Genomic DNA, 27802 nt, shown 5'->3' on the forward strand with positions numbered 1-27802 from the left:
AAGAAGAAGAATTAGCTCTGTGTAGGAAATGTCTATCAAAAGGCATCTAACACTGATTCTGTCACATGGTTTTCCCCAAATATTTTAAAGCTTGGCACAAACTTGCCATGCATGAATAATTTGTAATAAATTAAGAGAAAGAGTCTGGGTACTAGGTCTGGGTAAATGTAGTTGAGAAAACTGTGGCCCAAATAAGATAGTAAGTTGACCACTGAATTGAACTAATCCAGTGGAAACCAGAGCCTGAGGATGATAAGAAAATGAAATTCAATGAATGGTTTTATTATGGTTTTAAGAAGTGTAGTGATATCAGTTGATATTTGGTTTAACTGAGGATAAGAGTAATAGAAAACTGTAAATATAGATTGAATGATTTTACATATTTATTTAATCTCCATCAATAAAATTAAATGATTTGTTCTTTTGTTCAAAATTTGTTCTTTGAGATAAAATAATTACTTAATTCTCATGGATGATTATTTACAATAATAGAGCTTGAATATTACAACTGCACAAATGGGCAGACAATACTAAGAGCCAATTCATTAAAAGAAAATTACAAATGGATGGTGTATTTGAAAAGTGTTAAGTTTCATTAGAAATCAAAAATGCAAATTAAGATGTTAATGAGATACCACTGTCACCTATTTGACAAAGATTCAAATAATGTTGGACAGAGTAGGCACTTATTTATAATGCTGGAGGAATGTGAATTAGTATTAAGGATGTCAATTTGTTAATATTCATATCAGCCTCAACTTTGCATACCTGAATCACCTGGGGAACTTTAAAATGCCAGGGAAACTTTGCTAATATTTTTTTAAAGCTCCCAGATAATTTCAGTGTACAGTCAGGACTGGGATACACTGATGTAAAAACAGTTTAAAAATATATTGACTCATGGTTTTTAACTTTTCTTAAAACATCAGACTAAATCTAGAATAAGTAAAATACAGTAAATAAGAAAAACAGAATAAAATTAGACAGTACATAAAAGAATGTTCAGTAATGTTATAATAGGACAAATAGGGGATGACATACATGCCCAGTAAAGAAATAGTGAAGAATACTACACACATGTTAAAATTTAGAGAATATCCTGTTTATTTAGAAAGTATTATTCTCTAGATAAAATTTAGAGAATAGGAACATGCTCATTATTTACTCACAGAGAATACAAAATGTATACAGAACATGATTACAAATCTGTGACCCATTAGATACTCATTCTATACATTAATGGAAATTGACATCAAATACTTAATATAATTTTTTATAAGTAAACCAAAGAAAAAATTTTTGTGACATGATAATATAAATATTATGTAGCAAACATAAATGAATCTAAAACTTTGCATTTGAATTTACTGTACATGTGTGTCCCGCTTAAAATAAGGGGAGAGAGAGGAGTAGAAAAGAATAGCTCTTCTCTTCTGCGCTATTTAAACTCTTCCAATGTAGCTGCAGTCTTAAGTTTTTAAAACACTCATATTAGCTCTGTCCCCTCTTCATCTCTCCAGCCAAAGTACCCATTGTACTCCTCATCTTTGGACCATGTCCAGGTAAACACCATCTTTGAATTACTCTAAAAATATGAGCGACATCGCTTAGCACCCATCCTGATTTGCCTCAGTTCTATACTGAGTTAGGGTGGTAGAGGAAGATATATTGTTTTTTGGCTGTCAAAGATAAAAATGTTAATGTTTCCAAAAGAAACATGCTAAGCTATGATGGATAGCTTGCAGACCGTTCCTCCTAATAGATTTCCATATATTGAGGTTCTAAGAGGCTTGTATTGAATGCACTTGGGATTCAGTTATCATTTATATATTTGTTTAATGGAGTCATACCTTTGCAAATAACACACTTGTGACTTTAGAGTATGTTTGGAAATTGAGAATTTTTCATAATCTTTTTTTTTTTTTTTTTTTTTTTTCTATTTCTTTGGGCTGCTCCCACAGCATATGGAGGTTCTCAGGCTGGAGGTCGAATCGGAGCTGTAGCTGCCAGCCTATGCCAGAGCCACAGCAACACAGGATCCGAGCCACTTCTGCAACCTACACCACAGCTCACGGCAATGCGGGATCCTTAACCCACTGAGCAAGGGCAGGGACCAAACCCGCAACCTCATGGTTCCTAGTCGGATTCGTTAACCACTGTGCCACGACAGGAACTCCTTCATAATCTTTTTAAAGTTTTTGACAAACTATTGAGTTATATAAGATATTGAACAAATGCAATTAAGAGTAATGTGATAGGTTATCTTTACAATGTGGTAATTTTTGTTAGAAAGCCAGCTCACTTCTTTCTAACTTCATCTTAATCTCCCTAAATTTTGTAACAAATTTTATTATGTTTATAGTTGTGCAGTGATCATCTCACAACCCAGTTTTATAGCATTTCCATACCAAAGCCCCAGCCTAGCCCAGGTTGTCACCCCCCAACCTGTCTCCTTTGGAAACCAAAATTTTTCAAAGTCTATGAGTCAGTATCTGTTCTGCAAAGAAGTTCATTGTGTCCTTTTTTTAGATTCCACATGTAAGTGACAGCATATGACCTTGGTGTCTCACTGTCTGACTGACTTCACTTAGCATGATAATTTCTAGGCCCATCCATGTTGCTAAAGATGCCATTATTTATTTCCTTTTAATGGCTGAGTAATATTCCATTGTGTATATGTACCACATCTTTATCCACTCTTCTGACAATGGACACTGAGGTTGTTTCCATGCCTTGGCAATTGTATATAGTGCTGAAATGAACATCGGAGTACATATCTTTTCGAGTCATGGTTTTCTCTGGATAGATGCTCAGGAGTGAGATTGCTGGATCAAATGTTAATTCTATTTCTAATTATCTGAGAAATCTCCATACTGTTTTCCATAGCTATTGCACCAATTTGCATTCCCACCAACAGTGTAAGAGGGTTCCCTTTCCTCCACACCCTATCCAGCATTTATTGTTTGTAGATTTTTTGATGATGACCATTTTATCTGGTGTATGGTGGTACCTCATGGTGGTTTTGATTTGAATTTCTCTAATAATGAGTGATGTTGAACATCTTTTCATGTGTTTTTTGGCCATCTGTATGTCTTCTTTGGAGAACTGTCTGTTTAGATCTTCTGCCCATTTTTTGATGGAGTTGTTTTTTTGGTATTGAGCTGCAGAAGGTATTTATAAATTTTGGAGATTAATCCCTTGTCAGCCAGTTTTTCACTGAGGGTAAGGGGCAGTTATACTCAGTTTGGCTCTAATTACTTTCTACTGTCAAATAACAAAAGGGCTAGATTTGTTCTGAAATTCTCTTTGGATCAAAAGCTGTCATGTTTTTAGCTATCTAGAGGTTAATTAAAGAACTGAAAATAAGGATCTTTATTTCACCTTAATGTTCCTGTTTACCCACATAATTCAGGATTTCAATTGTGTGTATGGTCAGGGTCAATGACACTGTAGTTCTAAGAAAATTAATGAGGGATATTACCACTGTCTACTCAGTTTAGAATGGTTGGGTAGAGGAAAAAAGATGAAGGATTGCATTGTTAGATAACACAGAATTAGTTCTGTAGTTAGAGAAATCACCTTCTTCAGAAATTTTTTCCTTGGGTTGCCATTTTTCCTTGTAATGCCATAGTGATAAATGAATTTTATTGGTGTTTTCTTTACTACAAATTTATCACTATAAGATGGACTAGGTAGGACCAGTTTTTTGAAATCAAATTCTATATAAATGATGCCAAAGAGCAATTATTAATTTTGCTGTTTACATCTCTCCAAAATGACTAATGGATTAATAGGGAAAATGATATTTGAAAAGCTATTGAATTAATCGTATACATCTGAAGGAAATTTATCAGTATAACAGGTGGTATATATACATTAGTTGAGTCAAGATTTTCAATATATCCTGATTTCCATGGTACTCATATATTTATCCTTTGTTGAATTACCGTAAGGAAAGTAACAAGGCCAAACTTGAACTTACCAAATTACGTGGCTAGATATCTGTATTTAAAATTGACCTCAAGTCGAGAAAATGGAAGCATTAATTTTTCATAATTAATTTGGCTTTCATACCCAAATATGTTTTTATAAAAGCAACAATGTTAGAAATTGAAATTAATAATAATTTATATTTGCTTCTCAATCTGGCTGCTTGTCATTTAGTTATAAAATGTAGTGAACATCTTTTTTTTTTTTTTTTTTTTAGGGCCATACGCACAGCATATGGAAGTTCCCAAGCTAGGGGTTAAATTGGAGCTGCAGCTACTGGCCTGCACCACAGCCATAGCAACACCAGACCCCAGCCACATCTGTGACCTACACTGCAGCTCACAGCAATGTCAGATCCTTAATCTTTAACCCACTGAGTGAGGCCAGGGATTGAACCCGCATCCTCATGGATACTAGTCCAATTCATTTCTTCTGCGCCCCAACAGGAATTCCATGAATACCTTTAAATAGAATGGATACCCCTGTTTTTATTTGAGATTTGGGGTTACAGGATTCCCTAATCTCAGATTACTAACGTAATGGCTGTGGAATGAACTGTGTGTGTGTGTGAGAGAGAGAGAGATAAATGTATACATGTGTAAAACATATATATGTATATATCTAACATATGTTTATAGTATATATTCATAATTTTAAAAGCTAGGTGAAGCATAGATATAAAATTTTAAGGTCCTTGGTAATTGTCATTGTCTTCCAGAAGGTTAGTCCATTTCACTCTTATACTCAGTGCTTTACAAAATATTTCAAATCTGGAAAAATATTTTATTATATTACTTATATATCTGTGCACACACAATGTGTACTTATATTATTAAACAAAATTTAAAATTACTGTTCATGAACTTTTTATCCTCTTTTCGTGACATTAACAAGTAATTAAATATTAATTGATGAACCACAATTTTAATGATCAAAACATCCCAACATATGGAAACATCATAATTTATGAATTATAGTTATCATTACACAATACAGAATTAGTGTTAGTCATGTTTTTATACCAATTTCTAAAACTGGGTGAGGTGTAGATGTAAAATTTTAAGGTCCTTGATATTACTGACAAATTGTTTTCCAGAAGGTTAGTCCATTATTTACTCTTAGGTCCTTTTCTAAAGAAGGCCAAGAATTATTCCTCATCTAATTTAACTGATACTCAAGAAACTCTTTGATAGATAGAGGTTTAAATGTATTCCAAGTTCCTTTATCTTGGGGGGTTCACAGAGATACTTTCGGATTTTATTTAAAGCCTGATGCTTTGAAGTTGATGCATGAAATAGGGCGACTGAGCTTTGGTAGCCTCCATTTAGAATAATCTGATGGGAATAATCCTGATATGTTACTTTCAAAGTTCAGGACAGTAGAGGAAGAAACACTGAGGGTTTTTTGAGTACTAGGAATATAAGAGGCAGCCTATTTCAGTCTGAATTCTGGTAGCTTTACTGTCTATCTTTGATGGACCTGAAAGACTTAAGATACTTACTCCAAACTCACTTAAAAAACAAAAACAAAAAACCTTGGCCTTTAGAACCCTTCATAAAAGTGGTTTTAATTAATCTTTGGAAATTTAAATGATGTAAAAAGCTACAAAAAACTCACACCGATGTTCATAACTGATTCATCTATTTGCCACATAGTTGGATAAATATATTCTACTTTATAACTTGGATCAGCTTTCTTTGGGTGTGCTTCTAGTTATTTTAAAATTTAACTTGAACATCACATTGTAGGAGACAGAGAAATGTCTAATATTTATATTTAGAAGATATGGATGAAACATAATAGTTTTAGATGGAGTGAGCTAGATGTAGAAAGAATAATAATGTTAAATACAAGTGATACTTAAATTTTATATATTCTTTAAGGAGAAGTTTTTCTGTTCTGAAAAGGAAAAATGAAACAAAATGATAAAATAAAAACGGTAGCAAAGCAGTATGAGCAATGATAGGTTGCAGTGGTTAGCTTGTGATACTCAATTTCTTAATTTCCTTTTTATTTCTACATCTTTCACAGGCTCTCTGGATTCCTTTGGGTATCATTTATTAGTGATATAAACTCAGATTTTAATAGGAATAATTTTTCAAAATTATTTTGGTATTAAAAATCCTTCAGTGAATTAGGGAGGAGTAATTTGTTTTTACTGACAAAAGAAAACAGAATTCTAGGGAAAAATTCAGGGCTTTGACTAGAGTTTTTTATAGTGTCTAACATCTGGTAATTGCTTTCTTTCCTTACACAGAGAAAAAGTGAGTTGGGATATTCTCCTTGAAGAACAGTACTGTTTTTTCTTCACTATTAAAATAGTGATAATATGTAATACGGAAATGGAAGAATGTTATGTAACTGTATAGCCTTACATGGTAAAAAAAAAAAAGATAGAAAGCTCACAAGAATGAGGACAGGGATATGACAGTTTTTCAATTCAAGCAACAAAGTAAAGACAATTAATTGTAGAGATATATACACATAAATATAATACTTAAAATACTGTCCATAAAACTATTCCTCAATTGAAAGATGTGATGGCTGAATCTTATTTTACTAGCAAAATAGCATACTTTTTATCAGAATTAGTTATATAAGGCAGACCTACCTTCATGGAAATCCTTTATATTTGCTGAAAAAAATACTTTTAAAAATGAATTCCATTGTGAGATACTAACTGGAACATTACATTTCATAATGTTCTGCCACTTAACTGTAATATGCCCTTAAATTTTTCTTTTATCTTACTTGAAAGTGAAATGATAATACTTACCTAATGGGGTAGGGTGAGAAGTCAATGAATTAATAGATTTAAAAGCACCACCACTAACATGCTTGATAAAGAGTAAAAAAAAAAAATTAGACATAATACAAACAATTGCTGTTTATACAAGTGAGCTTCTCAGGTGGCCCCCAGTGACTCTCATCTCCTGATACTCACATTCTCAGGTGGTCTCCACCTACATTGTGCATGAGGGTTGGGCTGTGAGAATTGGCATTCTGCAAAAGTGGTAACACATAACTTACAGGATGATGTATATCAGACCCTGGCAGTCTCCATCTTGATGGCTCTTTCACTCTCTGTTGGATCTTTCACTCTGGGAGAAACAAGCTGTCATGTGAAACCTTCATGCAGCGTTCTGTGTTCAGCTGAAGGCTTCAGCCAAGAGCAGTCCTGGAACTGGGGCCTGCCAACACCCACATGAGTTAGTTACAAGCAGATTCTCTAGTCTCCTTGCCTAGAGTCAACTCACAGCTCTGGCCAGCAGCTCGACTGCAATCATCATGAGAGATTGTGGGATAATCACTGTTGGTTATTCTAAGCTGGTATATGCTGGAATAGTTTGTTATGAGGATAAAAACTAACATTGAATACTCACCTATTGTGTAAGAGTGCAATCATTTTTACTAAAGTATCTCAAGTGTAACAACCCCTCAACCCCAGTATACCAGTGTCTAAATCATTACATCCATTTTATGGGTGAAGAAATAGAAATATCTGAAATATACTCATCAGGGTATACAAGCACTATTTCCTTTGGTTTTTAACTGTGCTGTAAGTGCCTGACACTACGCTTTTGATGGTCAAGGTGTCCATTTCAAAAGATGTCTACCTTGAATAAAGACATTACCAACTTTAAGACACAGCTACTAGAAGAACAAACAGGTAAGGAACTAGACGACTCACTCTGTGATGTTCCCCTTTCAGAAATACCGGGGGACCTAGGTAACCTCAACACCTGTTGCCTAGAAGCTGTAAAATGAACAACTTTGCCTCGAGATGGGTTAGAGTGGATTTCCATAGAATCCTGGACTTTGGAAAATAATCTTGTGTTAGTGTCAAGTGACAGATTCTTATTTTTTTTTTTTTTTTTGCCTTTTGTGCTTTTTTAGGGCCACACCCATGGCATATGGAGGTTCCCAGGCTAGGGGTCTAAGCAGAGCTGCAGCCTCTGGTGTACGCCAGAGCCACAATACTAGAACCAAGCCACGTCTGCGACCTACACGACAGCTCACGGCAACGCCGGATCCTTAACCCACTGAGCAAGGCCAGGGATTGTACCTGCAACCTCACGGTTCCTAGTTGGATTCGTTTCCTTTGTGCCACGACAGGAACTCCAAAGTGACAGATTAGTTTTAAAGACAGTTTTTTTGTTATTGTTGTTGTTTATTTATTTATTTTTTTCTTTTCAGAGAGGTTTGTCAGGTACTGAGGTGGTGGAATCGCTGGAAGATGCCATTAGCGTTTCCAGGGTTGTAAATAGTTTCCTATAATCAGCATTTAGATTTGATCCTCACAGGTGATAATAACCAGTAAAAATTATGGAAATTGAGACTGTGTAAAATTGTAGTAAAAAGAATAATTTTATTTATTTTTTATTGTTATTTCCCAACACAATTTTTTTTTCTCCACTGTACAGCATGGGGACCCAGTTGCACATACATGTATACATACTTTTTTCTCCCACCATCATACTCTGTTGTAAGTATCATTAATAAGTCCACAAATGACAAGTCCTGGAGTGGGTGTGGAGAAAAGGGAACCCTCCTGCACTGTTGGTAGGAATGTAAGCTGGTATGACCACTTTGGAGAACAGTATGGAACGGAAAGAATAATTTGTAGAGGTCATTATATCTTTTAATGTTATTCATCTTAATTACTTTCCAGTAAAATCAACAGCCCTTTGTATTTGTTGAGAGACAAAGGGAAAATAGCCTAAGTTGTTACTGAAAGAAGTGGGAAAAGATAAATAAGGTTGAATGTTTTGCTCTAGCTTTTCTGTAATGGAAAATCTGTCACAAAGTAGAAAATGAAAGCAGATGACTTTTAGTTTCTCTGTATAGAAGTTTATTTCAGAGGGATGACAATTTCATTACAAGATTTCAAGTAAAAGAAAAATAATTATTGTTTGAGGTCCATAGAGCATAACTGGAAACCAAAGTGGCCCTTGACTTTAGAAGTCAACTTATCAGGAGTCAAAAGTAGTTTGATTGAATATGTATCTATCATTAATCATGTGTGTTTTATACATTGATCATTTTTGAAGATTTTGTATACCAACATATCCAAATACTAAGTGAAACCAAAGCAAAAACAAAAATAAATTTAAATAACTCATACTCTTTGAGCATCTTATATCTGCTGGAAATGAAAAATTGGCAAACATGTCAACATTTCAGTACCAAGTACAGATTTGAGTTGCCTCAATATCACAGCCTAATCCTGGCAAGAAGAAACTGCATCTGTCTTTCAAATAATGTATTTCCTCTGACTTTTTTAGTTTGGTATGGGGCAGTAAATGGCCACTAGCTATTCCACTCAAAGTAGAAACAGAAATCTCAATCTTAATTAAAAAAAAAATTCCTTAATGTTAATATGAACTTTTACTTGGTATTAGTCATGGCGGTCACTAAATAGATAATAATAATCTACAGTAGTTAATAATTATTAATATTAATAATTAATAGGTTAATTCCAGTCACTTTAGAAATCTTTTTTCCTTATTGTATGTTCTCTTCATTTACACAAAATTCCTTCAAATTTTCTACTGTGATTAGCACAGTCTAATCCCAGTGATGAGGAGGCTTTTAGGGAGTGTGCAAAAATGTTGGTTTTCCTGTACCTAGTACCATGTGGTAGAATCCCATTTCACATATCAAAGAAAGGTATTGGTTTATGCTATCGAAGTTCAACAAGGGAAAACAATTTACATAAGGCAGTGTATTCTGGAGAAGTATTTTTTTTTTTTTCTTCTCCTTCATTCCCTCTCCTTTTTAGAATCTCAAATTGCTGCAAAAGGAACATCACAGGAAGAAGAAGATAAAATGTTGCTTTGAGTTTAGGGCACGCAGAAAACAGGTAACTTGACTTCAAACTATTCCCCTAGATCAGTATCAAATGAATTGAAAGCATATATTTAAGAAATAAGAATTGTAATAAAAGTTGTATATATAATGACCTGATACAAAGGGAAGAGTATGGAAGACATTATAATATTCAAAATGCAAACACAAAAATAGAAAAGGTAAATAATACCACATTAGAACTGAAAACTTTGATTTCAAGTAAGCCATCATTAACCTAGAGAAAAAGTAAGAGAGAAGATAATGAAATTAGCAACCTAAAAACCTAAGACACATTGCATAAAAAGAATCCCTAAACTTCAATAAGGAAAAAAAGATACAAACCAATAGAAAAATGGGCACAGGTTATAAATAATCTATAGGAGAAGAAACATAAATGGCAAATAAATATATCTGGATACCCTCAATATCACTAATTTTTGGGGAGGTGGAATTAAACAATAAGATAGCTATTTAAGCTATGTAGGGTGACCATATTTTTCAGTTTGTCTAAGGGAATCCAGGTTTGTGTCTGTTGCTCTGGTGTAGTCCCTTTTGCTCTCAATGCGCCCTGGTTTGAATGATAAAATGGCATCATTCTAGGCATAGGTGACATATCCAAGTGCTTGCACATCTGAGAAAGGTATAAACACAGAGGGAGAAGTAGTGCTTTTGGCAAACTAAAGAGTATGTCTGTCAAGGGAAATCACATTCTAATTAAAAAAAAAAAATCCATGTGAGATAAACTGAATAATGTGGAAAAGTTAATAGACCTTGGGCTTCCAGTTTTGTACTTGTGTTGGAAAACACCTGTTTATATTGTTGATAAGAGAGAAAATTGGCACAGCTAATATAAGCTTACAAAATATATTGTACAACATAGGGAACATAGCTAATATTTTATAATAACTTTAAATGAAGTATTATCTATAAAAGTCTTGAATCACTGTGTTCTACATTTGAAACTAATATAATACAGTAAATCAACTACATCTCAATAAAAAATTAAAAAATTTGGAGTTCCTATTGTGGCTCAATGGAAATAATCTGGCTAGCATCCATGAGGACATAGGTTCCATTCCTGGCCTCACTCAGTGGTTAAGGATCCAGTATTGCTGTGAGTTGTGGTGTAGGTTGCAGACACGGCTCAGAACCCATGTGGCTGTGGCTGTGGTATAGGCCAGCAGCTACAGCTTGAATTCGTCTCCTAGCCTAGGAAACTCCATATGCTGCAGGTGTGGCCCTAAAAAGACAAACGCCAAAAAAAAAAAAAAAAAAAAAAATTTAAAAATTTGAGTAAGTTCACAAAACATGACTAAGAATGATTGTTGTGCATTAAATAACAAATTTGAAAGGTGCAAAGACTTTTTCAGTAATGGAAATGTTAAATCAAGTATGGTTGATCCATATCCTGGAAGAGAGTGCATTAGGTTAAAAAATTAGATAAATCAATTTGTACTAAAATGTAATAATCTTCAAAAATAGTTGAGTGCAAAAAGCATTGTGGACAATCATATGTAAAGTGTGTAGCTAATTATGATTCAGAAATTTAAAATAATATTCTATAAAGTATGTAAGTATGTGTAGAAAGCAATTACAATAAGACTTATAAAAATCCATGATAGACTAATAGCTATGCTTTCTTCTTTCCTGGATAGGGGATTTGAGATTTGTTAATAATGTTGCCATATTTAAATCAAGTGTGAGATTACTGTGCAGCTAAAAAATTTAGGAGGAAAAGAAAACACTCTCTAAAATGATAAAATACCATCAGTGCACAACTCTTCATATGTCCAAGTTCTTATAGTTTTTAAAAGACTTTCCGCCATAATTCCCTTGACATAGTTACCATGATAGGAATTTCCAGATAGACAAAAATTGAAGTATTACAAAGATTTTATAAGAATGTACACCAAGAACTAGTATAGAGAAAAATGTCATCTGAGATCTGAATTTCAACTTCTGTGTATGATCTGTGATTTCCCTAGACAGACCATGTTTTAGGAATCAGAAAAGCGTGCGTATGTGTACATATATCTTAACTAAAAAGAAAGATATAAACAGAGTGAGAAAAAGGTAAAAAATCATCAGTACATTAAAAACCTAATTAGAGAGGAAAACATTGTAAAAGATGTAATTTAAAGTTGTAATGCAAAAATAATCTTCCAAACAATGTGAATGGTGCAGTAAACAGTAAAGCAAATTCTATTTCTTTAGTAAAAGCCGCAGAGACATAACTGAACAAAGCAATGCTATTTTTCACTGTGAAAGGAGAACCAATTTTTGTTGTTTAGTATAGCTGCAGACTATTTTCCCAAAAACAGAAAGTAAAAATAGATTGTTTATATTTTAATTTCATGTTAAGATTGTAATATGATATTAAGTAGTATACACTGATTTCATGTACCTGTTACTTTAAAAAATTGAAATTAATTTCAGACTGTCCGATTTCAATGTTATTTCTGAAAAGTCTTTGTAATCCACACTAAAAATATTAATAAAATTGTCATTTCCTTTCAAAAGTTGCCATGTGAGCTATGTAAAAATCTTGATTTCTAGGTGGGAGAACTTGGAATAATACCAGTGTTTTTTAATGGTGTTGTTCCACCAGTCACTGAAAATCCTTATAATCTAAGATAAATATGTGTATCATCAGCCTTCCTTTCCTTAAGACAATCCCTTAAGGCAATAAACCTGTTAGTGAAACATGTTTTAAAAGCATTATTGTTAGCTTTACACTGTTATCTGACCTGGGGGTATGTTGACATGGCCTGTTAAATGTCATTTCTGTTCTTTGTCTATGCCAATTCATTCTTGCTAATGTATTTAAATAGAAACTTCCAATGAGATTGTCATATTGAGGTTGTGGGATTTAGAAATTCCTTATAACTCAACATAACAAGTTGTCAGTTTGTCAAAACTGTATCTTATCTTTCATATACTTTTGAAACAGTTTGAGATAAAGCTTTTTCTGGCTGTGATGACTTTCTGATTTTTTAGAATCAGGCTTGACCGTCTTTTGCTAATAACCATGGGACTTGATACAGAAACACTTTTTCATGAAGTTTAAAAAGGTCATTTCTGAGGAATTCTACCTTATTTTTCATGGTGACAACTGGGAGATTGTGGAGTATATGTACTCTTAGGATACAAATTAAAATTTTACTTTAGGCACCTATCTCCACAAGGCAGAAATATAAATATTTTCAGGGTAATGATGATTTCTGCTACTATTGCTAAATTTGTGGCAGAATGACTTGAAATGCAATTAGGTCAATGGCACGAAACAACTGTGTGCCTTGATAGAGAGCGAACAAAGGTGGACATTTTTATGTCTCTTTACACAGAAAGTAATACGAACTACCAGAGTTATAATCTCTTTATCCTACAATGAATGTTCTTTATCCTTGCACTCTAAGAAAATTCTCAAAACTTGAGATCATGTACTATTTATTATTATTAGAAAATTGGTCAGAGCAGAAATGGGGCTCACTTTCCTGACATCGCAAGGCTAGCTAATCTTCCCATAGCCTCCTTTTTAGAGAGGACAAAGGAGGAAAGGACATTCTAAACCATTAAGACTACTCAAAAAGTTTGAAAGAAATGGTTTTAGTTGGAGAGGACTGCAATAACTTAACTGGTTTAAACAAAATTGAAATCTACTCACACTTTGCAGGAGGGAGAAAGAATAGGTCAGCTGTAGAAGACTACATTGTTCCGTTTTTTAGAAATATCTCAGTAAACATAAGTTCTTTTATCCTATTAATGCATCACAGAAAGTACAAATGTTTTAATTATAGAGAAACTTGGTTTCCCTTTAAGGTGTAGAAAAGCGGTTTTGTGGTTTCCTGTATTTGTGTATGCAGCATTATACTCAAACACACTGTTCTAATCTCCAAAGGTTTGGAGTACAAGAACTTCTTAAGATTATAGGGCACTTAGGTTTATACTATGTCTATGGCCAAAACTTCCTTTTGCCCATTTCCTTGAACATTCATCCTTCTGCTAGTCAATTCAGATAGTCATCTATTTAAGGTTTTGTTTTGTTTTTTTGTTTTGTTTTGGTTTTATTTGGTCATCTTGAGACAAAGTTGTATTGTTGATATTCTTTTCTCTCCTCCTTCCCGTCTTTATTTTCCTTCCTTCCTTTCTTCCTCCCTCCCTTCCTTCCTCCTTTCCTTCCTTCCCTCCTTCTTTAAAAAATCAGCTGAGTGTTGTCATTGCTTCTGTCTTTCCACTGAAGAAGACTATAAATAAGCCTGGAATTTTCAAAGGGGAAATGCAGACTTACATCTTCAGTGTGGTACAAACTTGCCTGGGAATATTTTAATCAAGACAGAAGCACAAAAAATATGAGAATATTCAATTCTCTAAGAATATTCAAGGTTAGTAAAAACAGTGGTCACATAAAATAATGTTTTTGAAATCTTTCAGACATAAGATGTTGGAAAAAAATTGTGAAGGCTGGTGAAAATTTCAAATTCTTTGGAACTGAATTATATCTTCAGTTTATTTATTTTGAAGTAATACTATTCAAATTAAGACTATTGTATATTTCCTATTAATGCTATTTTATATATAGATTTCAGTGAGTAATCTTCTTATTGCCTCCTATTGCCAAAATTAATTTCAGAGTAATCTGATAAAAAGGAACATGTTTTATACCAGGCCCAAGAACAATATAGGGTGTTTTAAGCAACCCAGAAGACCATTTGGGACAAATGGAATGTGAACTTCTATTTCTGGGTATTTTGTCAAAGGAAGTAGGCTGGATGTGGCAATAACCAGTTTCCCTTATCTTTGCTTAAAATTTATTCAAAACAACATTTTAATGAAGAGTAATAATAATGCTAGCTTTTATTAATTTTTCCAAATTTCTTCTATCTGCTAAGGAATAATACTTTAGTAACTTTGCTTTAAATTCTTAATGAAAAACCAAATGTACGTTAAAAATGAAGAATTACAAAATTCGTCCAAAGATTAAAGTCAGTGATTAATTATGTTATTAGAGTGCATTTAAGAAGGTACCATTGCCCTTGTATAATCGAGTATATCCTAGAAATGTGTGTGACTGTCATTGAGCACTTGTTTCAGACACATCCAGAAGGAATTTCAGTGTTAGTTTGATTTTTATTTAAACTACAGTAGCGTCTCTTACTCTTTTATCCATCACAGCAGGTATTTAGCCATAGTCATACAGAGGAAGTTTTAAAGTATACTGATTAACAGACTGCATTTTTAGACCAATTAAATCAGAATATGAGTAGTACTCAGGCAGTGATAATTTTTCAAAGCTTCCTAAAGCCTTTTATCAACTTAATCTAAAATTCAAAATTGTTAACATTGAATCTTATTTCAGTTATGATGTGAAAATTCTGACTATTAAACCAAAATACTTATCCAGAAAATTCTCACCACCCTTTCCTCCCTCTGTATTGGCATACAGTCTAAAATATAATAAAATATACTCTGCGGGAAACTGCTGTGTAAGATTATGTTTAAGTGTTGGTCATATTTACAGACTTCTAAAGCTGTGACACTATGTTTGGCCTCTCATTGTTTAAGAATTTCACAAGATTATATGAAATGTCTGTCTACTGTTTGTGATCAAGATAATCTTATTCAGTAAATGAATAAGCTCAAACCAAGAAAATTCTCTTAAATGTGAAGATATTTAATTTTCCTATAAACCTGTGAAGTTTATCACATGTAATTAAACAAGCCCTAAGATGTAAGATGCAGTAAAATTGCATGCATATTTACTATGATATATAGGAAAATCAAACTGTCTTAAATTGGATTATAATCTGTTAGCAGATCAACACATATTTCTTGATATAGGAAAATTAAAGCTATTGCTAAATATTCACCATTTGATATGCAACTTAATGGATGATAAAGCATTTTGAGAAAGTTTTGCTGCTATGATTTTTAGAAAAGAAACACAAATCAATTATTATAATACGAGAACACAGGAATTTACTGTATGAAGATTGGAGTGCTAAATTTTCAGGTACCAGGGTTTGTATAGAGTAACTTCATACCTAAATTTATCTATAACTTGAAATAATCAAAAATTTAAAAGCACTTTATCTTTTGCTTATTCACAAGATTTAAAAGAAAAAGATAATTGGGGAACTTCAAAATTTTATGCAACATTTACCTGATAGCATTTCATTTTCTCATGTTATCCTTTTACATGTATAGGGTTAGATTTTTATTAGACCTGGGTTCCTCATAGGTTTTTGTTCTGCTGTTCCTAGACCAATTACCTTCAAGACAATGTAATGTTCTTTCCATATGTGGTTTATTTTACATCATTTAACTGTATTCTACCTTTCAGACAAAGGTTTAAACTAGGGGACTACAATGGTCAGATTTTGGTTGATCTCATTTTAATGACTTAGCATTGCCAAAATTTGTCAGCTTCCTAACAGAGAACATTGGATGTAAATTTGACCTTAGACATTTCCTTGTCCCATCCACTGACTTTACAGATGAGAAAATAAAGACACAATGTGACCAAATCTCCTCCTCAATCCTGTTTCTACTTTCTAAACATCAACCTTTAATAAATTCAAGTTTTTGACGCATACTTGTTAAATGAAATATATGAATCTGTTCAACAGCAAATATGATAAAGGTGGTTAAAGGCTGAATAGAAAATGCTCTGAAGGGTATAAGGTAGTGTCCACATTCAAGCTTCACATGTGGATTTTCAGTTCTAGTAGTATTTCTCCAAGAGACTACCTTTGCTCCATTGTATTGCTTTTCCTCTTGTCAATGATCAGTTGACAATATATATGGGGGGCCTATTTATGGGCTCTTTATTCTGTTTCAGTAACCTATTTATTATTCTTTCACTAAATACATTTTCTCAATTATCGTAGCTTTATAGTAAGTCTTGAAGTAGGATAGAGTCAGTCTTCCATCTTTGTTTTTGATATTGTATTGGCTATCTTGAGTCTTTTACCTGTCTATATAAACTTTATACATGGATCATTTTATTGAAAGCATTGAATTTATAGGTTAAGTTGGGCAAAACCAACCTCTTGACAATACCGATTCTTCCTGTCCATGAACATGGAATATATTCCCATTTATTTAGTTCTTTGTTTTAGTTGATCAGATTTTTTATTTTTAGTTTTCCTCAGGTAGACCTTGTACATGTTTCATTAGATTTATACTTAGGTCTTTGATTTTTTTTTGGTGGGTGCTAATATAAGTGGAATTATGTTTTTAACTTCAAAATCTCCTTGTTCATTATTATATAGAAAATCAATTGGCTTTTTAATATTAACCTTGTAACCTGCAACCTGCTAATAACTTATTAATTCCAGGAGTTGGTTTGTTGATTCTCTCATGTTTTTTATATAAAAATCCTATCATTTTCAAATAAAGACATTTCCAATCTTTGTGTCTTTATTTCCTTTTCTTGCCTATTGCATTAGTAAGAACTTCCAGTATGACATTGAAAAGGTATAATGAGAGGAAACATCTGTGCCTTATCCCTGATCTTCATAAGAAAATTGAGTTTCTCACCAGTAAGTGTGGTATTAGCTGTAGAGTTTTTGTAGATAGTCTTTATCAAGTTGAGCATTTGGTTCCCAGTTTACTGAAAGTCTTTATTGTGAAAGGGTGCTGAATTTTTGTCTATTGCTTTTTCTTCATCAGTTGATAGGATTTTCCTCTTGATGTGGTGGGTCACATTTATTTTTAATTTTTTTTTTTTTTTTTTTTTTTTTGCTTTTTAGGGCCACACCCACAGCATATGGAACTTCCCAGGGTAGGGGTCAAATCAGAGCTACAGCTGCTGGCCTATACCACAGACACAGTAACGCCAGATCCAAGCTGCCTCTGTGACCTACACCACAGCTCAGGGCAATGCCGGATCCTTAACCCACTGAGCAAGGCCAGGGATCAAACTCACAACCTCATGGTTCCTAGTTGGATTCATTTCCATTGTGTCATGATGGGAACTCCCTAATTTATTTTTAAATGTTGAAACTGCCTTGCATAACTGGGATAAATCTCATTTGGTTGTGGATACACCAAATTTTTGCTTACTTTTCACTCTTAGAGGAAAACATAGGCCAAACACTCTCAGACATAAACGACAGCAACATCTTCTCAGATCCACCTCTTAAGAGTATTGACGATAACAACAAAAATAAACAAATGGGACCTAATCAAACTTAAAAGTTTCTGCACAGCAAAGGAAACCCTAAACAAAATGAAAAGACAACCCATAGAATGGGAGAAAATCTTTGCAAATGAATTGACTAACAAGGGATTAATCTCCAAAATTTATAAATACCTTCTGCAGCTCCATACCAAAAAAACAAACAACCCCATCAGATAATGGGCAGAATATCTAAACAGACAGCTCTCCAAAGCAGACATGCAGATGGCAAAAAACACATGAAAAGTTGTTCAACATCATTCATCATTAGAGAAATGCAAATCAAAACCACTATGAGGTACCTACCACCCTACACCAGCCAGAATGGCCATCATCAAAAAGTCTACAAACAATAAATGCTGGAGAGGGTATGGAGAAAAAGGAACCCTATTACACTGTTGGTGGAATTGTAAATGCGTGCAACCACTGTGGAAAACGGTATGAAGATTCCTCAGAAAACTAAAATTAAAACTACCATTTCATCCAGCAATCCTACTCCTGGGCATCTATCCAGAGAAAACCACGACTCACAAAGACACATGTACTCCAGTGTTCATTGCAGCACTATTTGCAATAGCCAAGACATGAAAACAACCTAAATGTCCATCAACAGAGGAGTGGATCAAGAAGATGTTGTACATATATACAGTGGAATATTACTCAGCCATTAAAAAGAACAAAATACCAGCATTTTTAGCAACATGGATGGACCTAGAAATTATCATGGTAAGTGAAGTCAGCCATACAATGAGACACCAAGATCAAATGCTTTCACTTACATGTGGAATCTGAAAAAAGGACAGACGGAACTTCTTTGCAGAACAGATGCTGACTCACAGACATTGAAAAACTTATGGTCTTTGGAGGAGACAGTTTGGGGGGTGGGGGGATGTGCTTGGGTTGTGGGATGGAAATCCTGTGAAATCAGATTGTTATGATTATACAACTACAGATGTGATAAATTTATTTGAGTAATAAAAATAAATAAATAAAATATATGGCAATAAAAATAAACGAAAACTTTACTAATATTTAACTGAGGATTTATATCTCTCTGAATATGTTTTCGAGTTTATCAAATTTTGGGCATAGTGATTGTGGGTAACTGAAACCATGAAATGCAAAACTTTTGACAGTGGGGACTGGTGTACTCTGCTGCTGTTTGATGGTACGTTGTGTACATATCTGTGAGGTCCATTTGTTTAAAATTATGGTTTAAGTCTAATGTTTCCTGGTTGATTTGTTGCTTGTGTAATTTTTCCGTAAGTGAATGTTGGATATTGAAGTCCCCTATTATTATTGTACTATATCCTTTCATATCTGTTATTTGCTCAATACATTTTTTGTGCTATTTTGGGTGCTTATATATTTGATATATCTTAATGATTTGACTGCTTTATCATGATACAATAACATTTTTGCCTCTAGTTATTGTTTTTGGCTTAATATCAATTTTCTTCATTCTTTTCCGTGTTTTTCTTTTCTTTCTTTCTTTTTTTTCTTTTTTTTTTGTCTTTTTAGGGCCGCGCCTGTAGCACATGGAGATTCCCAGACTACGGGTCAAATCAGAGCTGTAGCTGTTGGCCTATACCACAGCCACAGCAACACAGATCTGAGCCAAGTCTGCAGCCTATACCACAGCTCACAGGCAATGCCAGATCCTTAACCCACTGAGCAAGGCCAGGGATTGAACCTGCATGCTCATGGATGCTAGTCACATTCATTTCTGCTGAGCCACGACAGGAACTCCTTTTCCTTGTTTTCCTTTGTTCTCCTCTGGATAATTTCAAAGTTTTGGTCTTCAATCTCATGATTCTTATACTTAGGAATTATGTTGATTCTCTCTATTGCATTTTCCTTCCTTTCATTGTTTTTCATCTCCAGATTTCTGTTGGGCTCATTTTTATGATTTCTAACTCTGTTAAACTTCTCATTTTGTTAGTCTATTGTTTTTTTTCTGAGTTCCTGCAATTGTCTTTCTGTGTTTTCTTGTAGTTCAGTGAATTCTTTAAAACAACCTTGTATTCTTTATCTGGTAGTTGTAGATCTCCATTTGGATTCAATTACTGGAAGATACTGTGATCCTTTAGTTTTGTCATGTTACCCTAATTTTTTCCTGTTCCCTGAAGTTTCATGTGACTGTCTTTTCATTTAAAATAGCAGTCTCTTCCTCCAGTTTTTACTTTCTGACTTCAAGAGAGAGAGAGATAACTTCTGTAGCTTTGGTAGATGGTCTGAGGTTTATTCAGACCTTCTATTTGTACACCTGATCCATGCTTCTTGTTCCCTCTTCTGAAGAATTCTTAAACTTGTATGCTGTCTATAAATACTTCAGTACCCATGGCCAAGTAATGATAGATTATCTTTTGTTTTCTCAAACATGATGCTAGAGCTCAAGTTCATGGTCTCTCTCAGTCTCACAGATTTGGCCACCTTTCTGCACACTCTCTAGCCATTTTACAAATCCTGCTCTTTGTGCTGCCATCAGGAACATGCACAGGAAGCTGACAAAAGGGTGCAGGTGTGTGGGTATTCATGCTGGGTAAGGCACACAATGCTCAGGGTATTCATAGATTAGTTGGCAGAATCCATGGGTGAGGTGTTACAAGTTGTTCATTTGTTGGCTTCTTGCTATTGTCCACCATACAATTAGTAGGATCTGTGTTTCTTTAATGTCCCCTAAATGTTCTATCTTCTGGTCGTCCCACTCCACAGTGATGTAGCTCATGATTTAATACTATCAAATGTGTTGGGAGAGAATAAAGCCCCTTTGGCAGCATCCTGCAGAACTGGGGAAGACAGATGCTTACTCACATGCTCTCCCATTTCCCCACAGGAGAAGTCACAGGCTGAAGAAGATCTCATTTAGCTCTAAGCTATGCTGCCTTGGGCGAGGGATGAGGCAGGTAAAGTCCATCTTACATCCTCCAATATATCCAAAGTTATATTTGTGTTGTAGTTTGCTGAAACTCTTCTGTAGATACTTAGACTTCAACAAAGTCTCTCTCATTCATGAGCTATGGTCCAAGTCAGTGTTCTCTCGGGACCACAGCAAAGAGGGGCTCAATCTGATTCACTGTTCAAACAGGATTGAGGTCTGTGTGCCTATTACCTGCCACATAGGTGAGTGACACTACTTCCAGCTTCTTTACATGTGGTGCTGGATCTCACAGCTCCCTCAATATTTTTATTCATGGATTGATGCTGAAATTTTGTTGTTGAGTGGGGGACAACATGAGCGATGTCATGCTACCATAATGCTGATGTCATCCACAAATACATTGTGTTTTAATTTTCACTTAGTTCCAAATACTTTTAAATTTCCCTTGAGATTGCTTCTTTGCCTCATGTGTTATTTAGAAGTATGTTGTTTAATTGACAAATATTTGGGGATTATCCAGTTATCTTTCTGTTAATGATTTCTGGTTTAATGCCATTGTGGTGAAAGAAAAGCTATTGTTTATGATTTCTATTCTTTTAAATTTGTTAAGATGTATTTTATGGCCCAGAATGTGGTCTATCTTGGTGAATGTGTTTCATGGGGGTTTGTAAAAAATGCGTATTCTGCTGTTTTGGATAAAGTAATCTACGGATGTCAATTATATCCAGTTGATTCGTGATGTTGTTGAGTTCAGCTATATCATTACTGATTTTCTGCCTGCTGGATCTATCCATTTCTGGTACAGGGTTGTTGACGTCTTCAACTATAATGGTTAGATTCATTTATTTCTCCTTGTAATTCTATCAGTTTTTGCCTCATAGAGTTTAATATTCTGTTATTAGATGCATACACATTAAGAATTGTTCTACAATAGAATGCCCTTTTTTATCCCTGATAACTTTCCTTTGGTGTCTGCTCTGTAGTACGTACTGTCATCAAGTTTGCTGGAAAGAACAGCATGGGAAAGGTTTGTGTTGCATTTCTTTTGACCCTTATTTGTTAATGTCACCCATTATCCAGGGAGAGCAAATATCTGAAAGCTGAAGTCTCTGAGAAGTATTTTTGAACTAGCTTTATGTTTGAATATGGGAGGATTACTAAGTGTTAATAAAATGCAGAACAAACAATGTCAAGAAACTCTGTAATTACTGAAGATTTCTTTTTCTTTCTTTCTTTCTTTTTTTTTCTTTTTAGGGCTGCAACCATGGCATATAGAGGTTCCCAGGCTAGGGGTTCTAATTGGAGCTGTAGCCGCTGGCCTATGCCACAGCCACAGCAATGCGGGATCCGAGTAGCATCTGCGACCTACATAGCTCATGGCAACGCTGGATCCTTAATCCACTGAGCAAGACGAGGGATTGAACCTGTGACCTCATGGTTCCTAGTCGGATTCGCTAACCACTTAGCCACAACAGGAACTCCTGAAGATTTCTTTTTCACCCCTTCCTCTTTTTATTTTCATTCCCTCTCTCCTTTCTTCTATTCCACAATAATACCTAATAGCTATAGATATAGCACATAATGGGAATAGAAAATGAGTCTATCAAAAATAGAATGACCATTAATTACTCTAAAATGGAAAGAAAAAATGTAAAACACAAAGCTTCTGTAGAGCTTTTCTACTGGAAGGGATGGGAGAAGAAAAGAGAATACAATGCAAATGCTATGTCATGTTGAATTATATCAACATTTTTGGCAAAGTAATTGGCTTAGAACTTTAAATACATATCCACCAATATCAAGTTCAGAGATATCACATTCACTTCATAGATTTTTTTTTATAGGAAATTCTTTTTCATATTCATTATTTTCCTAAGGGTCTATATGGGATTGCATTTTTGTTTTCTTTTTCGATTAGTTGCTTAGGACACTCATGTAACATAGTTTGTCCTAAACCATACATAATTTGGCAGTCCTATATTTAATCTAATCTATAGCTCTGCTTTTTGAAATGCGTTAAGATTTTCTTTTTGTTCATTAGTACTTTGTTCGATATTGAGGTTAATTTTCAAACACCATTTAGTACATGCAGTTTGGGAGTTAATTCCACCTCCAGTGATGAGTTCTAATTAGTACAACCCAGAGGTTCTCAAGTCTAGCTGCAAATTAGAATCACCTAAAGGGTTTCTACAAATTATAGATGCCTGAGCACCACTCAGATGGCTAAGGCTTGATTATTGGGATATTGTTTTAACAACTCAGTAGGTAAGTCTGAAGTGCAGCCAGAGTTAAGAAAAATCAACCTCAGGCAGTGATTAGTATCACCTCCCTCTGGTTCAAGCCCTCAGTCCTTAGTGATAACATTGTCCTGACCATAGGGGCCGATCAAAAACAGACACATGGTCCAGTTTAAAACAGGGGACTAGAAAGGAATTGCTATGTACCTTTGAAAAAATTTCTTACTTTAAAGAGAAAGCCATTGAAAATATTTGGTCTGTAATGTTTCTGAATATTGTTATTTGTGGGTGTAAGGTCACATATTTCAGCACCGTCTGTAGAAATGTGGAGTGAAGAAAAATGCAGGGGAGTGGAGTCAGTCTCTGAATTTATCTATCTCTAACATCAGTTTTATAGCTAATGTTTCCATGTATGAAATTAACTAATTGATGCCCTCGCATTAGACTCCTGGGCCCTCCTGGGTTCCATATCTTTATTTTAATTGTTCAATGATGCCTGATGCAGTAATGAATTTTGTCTGTAAATACTTTAAACTTACCATGGATTTATTTTTAATATATGTATGTATGTATGTCAGAGCCATCGCCTTATCATGGGTTGTATTTAGGTGTTTTTCTTGTTGTTTTTTGTTTGTTTTTTTGTCTTTTTTAGGGCCGTACTCATGGCATATGGAAGTTCCTAGGCTAGGGGTCTAATTGGAGCTACAGCTGCTGGCCTATGCCACAGCCACAGCAATGCCAGATCCGAGCCATGTCTGCTCAGGGCCGGATCCTTAACCCACTGGGTGAGGCCAGGGACCAAACCCGCAACCTCATGGTTCTTAGTCAGATTCGTTTCTGCTGTGCCACGATGGAAACTCCCCAGCATTGTTTACTTTCTATTAAAAATATATTGTGCTTGTTGAGCATGTCTTCTCCTATTTATCTTTATGGTAGTTGTTCACAGAAGTTCTCCAAGTACAAAGGAGAATAGAATCTGGCAAATACTAGAAGCTAAGATGTTAGAAATAATTTTTATCTAACTGCATATAAATCTTCTCACAACTTCTTTGAATACTGATACTGTTAAATTTTTGGCAATGTCTTCTCATAATATAAGTTGACAAAGTTATACATTTTTGCTTACTTTACAGATTATTTCAGCCAAATGAAATGAAGTAGTCAATGGTATGTGCCATTGTTGCCTTTTTACATTATGAAACCCCCAAATGAGTTTCTAGATTTAACATCATTGTGCAGTTTTATAAAAGCGCTGCTTCCAACAATTAGATTTTCATCAGAGTTCTCCAATTCAGGTGCTGACAAAAGCTGGGGAGAATGTTACACAAGTGTTGAGTGAGACTCTACATCAGGGAGCCTGAGGAGGCCACAGCTAATCTGTTTCAGTCTGTTATAGCTGTGTAGAACTGTGGGGTCAGTGTTAAAAGTTTTGCAGTTCTCTTTTTATGTTGAAGCCAATTTTTTTATGGGAACTTCTGATGTTTAAATATCAGTCAAACCAGCCAAACAACAAACAAACAAACACATACTATATGGGCCAGACACATCAGGTTTGCTGCCTAACAGCATGTACCCTTTGGAATAGCAAAACAATTACAATTCTCAGCCTGAACTAGATCTAGGAGTCTTTGCTCTGCCCCCAGCTCTTTCCTTCTATAGACTCTCTATCCTAAGGTGCAGTGGTCAACTGTGGGCCACCTGGGTCCTTCTTCCTGCATTGTTACATTTTGGGAGTTACCAGGTGTGAATAGCTACTGAAAAATGTGTTTTTCTCCTTTCCTAAGTATATGTGTTCTGCATTTTCTTTCCTACTTTTCAGCTTCATTGGCCACCCAGATTAGAGCAATGGATTAATTTTTGGATTTAGTAGTTGGTGTTATTTTTAAGCCTTTCCTTTAAAGCTTTGTAATTATTTTTGAGGCTGCCAAGGGCCTACTGGCTATTAATTATATTCTATTGAGAAATGGAAGTTTTATCATGGAACTCTTTCACTATTATAGTTGTATAAATTAAATTATGGTATGTGTGCATGTGTATATATATATATATATATACACATGAATATACATATATTTCTTCACAGATATTAGGATAAATGGCAATAACACCATAAATATAAAAGAAACTAAGAAAATAATTGAATCTCATGGTAGAGTTGGTGACAGTCATTTTATTAGCAAAATTTTACTCTGTTTAAAATTTTGGAGTAAAATATAAGGTATTTCTAGCTAAAATATCAGTCGCATGTGTTGTTCGAAACTGATGACAGCTTAAGGTGAGAGTTCTTTTTTTGGTACCAGATAAGGGGACTGTTAATGCCACTTTATTATTTTGTGGCCTGGAACAATTGGTAGGAGGGAATTAAAACAGTAAAAAGTTACCTTCAGAAATTGTATGCATGACTTTGACAGGGGTGAAGGGTGCAGTGAGAAGATTTTCTGGAGGATAAAATCTCAAAGACTTCTTCTGATGATGCCCATAGTTTTATTGGAATACTCTGGTACTTTGCAGCCCCTACCACAGTTTCATACTCAATTTGGGTAGGAAAAAAACCTGTCATTAAATAAAGCCTTGGATCCAGCAATAATTTTCCAAACGTGCAATTTCTTTGGATAAAGTGGCCAACGACGTTTCCTATGACTCAGTGAAAAGTAGTTCCAGTGAAGTCTTAATTTTGTTTATTTAAAAAAAACCCTGGATTTATATGTATATATATTTAAAAAAAAACATGATAAAAATTCCCACTGTGGCTCAGTATGTTAAGGAACCAACATTGCTGGAAACTTTGGTGTAGGTTGCAGATGTAGCTTGGATCTGGTGTTACTGAGGCTGTGGTGTAGGCCTCAGCTGCAGGTCCAGTTTGACCCATAGCCTGGGAACTTCCATATGCCATAGGTGCAGTCCTAAAAAGAAAAACAAAGCAAAACAAAAAACGTGATAAAAGAATTTACAATGAAAAAATGAGTAACATTTCTACCCTAGATTCTGACCTCCCTCCCCGAAGCATTTTATTTTGCAAAGAGCTTTTACTTGCTTGCGCATGTGCACGTGCACACACACACAGACATATTTGGGTGTTGAAATGTTTTGCCTGTGATTTTTGAATTTTCAATAAACTGAAAATTATCTGAAAGAATATTTAGTTTTTGAAGAGATATGCTGTAATTTCTATGCTAGATTACTGAAATATAGAACTACTAGTCTAGCAACTATCAATTGCAACTTGCTACCTTCAGGGTTTATAAAGGGGAACTAGACATTGATAGGTGATAAATAAAGCCTATATGATCAATTTGGGTCTTATGTGGAGTGACATCTTTTCTCTGCTCCCTACCTTGGAGGGTTAAGTTTGGTGAGAATACTTTTGGAACAAATTTCCATGTATCCCTTGGAGAGAGGGAGCTCATAGACACAGACACCTGCTTCTTGCTTGAAGCATCCTCAGGTTGGAGTAAGGAGACAAGGGAGCAGCAGGGCAGACCTGTGCCAGTACCATCTGGTATGGGAAGAGGTGCGTCCATCACAGGCCAAATGAGCACTAATGAGGGTAACTTGGCTTGAGATGTCTTGATAAACTTATGCAAAAATGTCAACTCAGCTTGGTGGTGAGAGAACTCTAGAAATGGAAGGCTTTGGAGTTATCAGAGGAGGTAGCAACTAAAGGAGTTTCGCAGAAACTCACCTGCGGATGGGGAGGCCCACACTGGGGATTATGCAGTAGGGAGGTTTTCTTGGAAGAGTCACAGTCCCCCCTCAATTACATCTAGCCTTTGGTTGCCTACTTTCCTGACAGTAAATATAACCAGTTTGCATCAATCACATTAGGAGACTTGGGCTTCCTGTTTTTCAACCTCACCTCTGACAGGGTAGAACACTCAGAAGCAGCGGAGTGAGAGGGGGGCACGAAGGAGAAGGGTGCGATAGACCAAGGATGGGGAGTGGAAGGAGAGACCCAGTGTTCCTTCCCCACTGGGTGACTCCAAGCCACAACCATCTCCGAGGTGGGGAGTGGAGAAGTGTTGCATTGGATGCAGTTTGGACTTAAAGTAGACCTGATTTTATAGTATCATTATTTTAAAAATGTCTTTTATTTTTCCTTTATATGGCTGCACTTGTGGCATATGGAAGTTCTTGGGCTAGGGGTTGAAACAAAGCATTATTTTTTTCTTAAAAGAACATTCTCATAAATTAAAAGTGATCCAAAACCTATGACGTGATGTAAAAAGGCACCATGAAAACAGAAATATAAGGTGGATTCCTATTTCTCCTATGCTAAATTCTCAATAAGCCATTATCCACAAAATACACCTTTATTTAAGGCATAAATGTGAAGTGCTACTTGTGATGCACTATATTTTTCTTTCTGCCTTACCATATTTTGCATATCTCTTAAATGAATGTAATGTTTTAGTTAGGGTCGTGTGAGCTGCTGCAATGGATGCATTTTGAAATGTCAGTGGCTTAGCTCTTGTGAAGCTTCTTTCTTGTTCATGTGACTGACAGTGACATTCCTCTCTGACACTTTCCTTAGCAACTTTGCATCTTGAATGCATGGCTTCCAAGGTACTCATTTTCCTCTGCATTAACCAGAAAGAAAGAGCACAGAGGTAGAGTGTGGGAGGTTTGGGGCAACAAGGTCCGGAAAGGCACCCAACATTTTTGTTC

General features: G+C 35.0%; 1 long non-coding RNA gene across 6 annotated transcripts in view; it reads left to right on the plus strand.

Annotated features, from left to right (window-relative positions):
* Positions 1–27802, plus strand: part of LOC146405706 (uncharacterized) — a 413778-nt gene that overhangs the window by 26506 nt on the left and 359470 nt on the right. For all 6 annotated transcript variants that reach the window (XR_014838651.1, XR_014838649.1, XR_014838653.1 and 3 more), the window contains exon 2: positions 20856–20925. This is a non-coding gene — a long non-coding RNA (uncharacterized LOC146405706). The remainder of the gene's footprint in view (positions 1–20855; positions 20926–27802) is intronic.

Source organism: Sus scrofa, chromosome 2 (assembly GCF_054392235.1).
Source record: "Sus scrofa isolate SSC_HxYL_T2T_F1_AM1 chromosome 2, Sscrofa_HxYL_maternal_Yorkshire_Landrace_v2.0, whole genome shotgun sequence".
Taxonomy (NCBI): Eukaryota; Metazoa; Chordata; class Mammalia; order Artiodactyla; family Suidae; genus Sus; species Sus scrofa.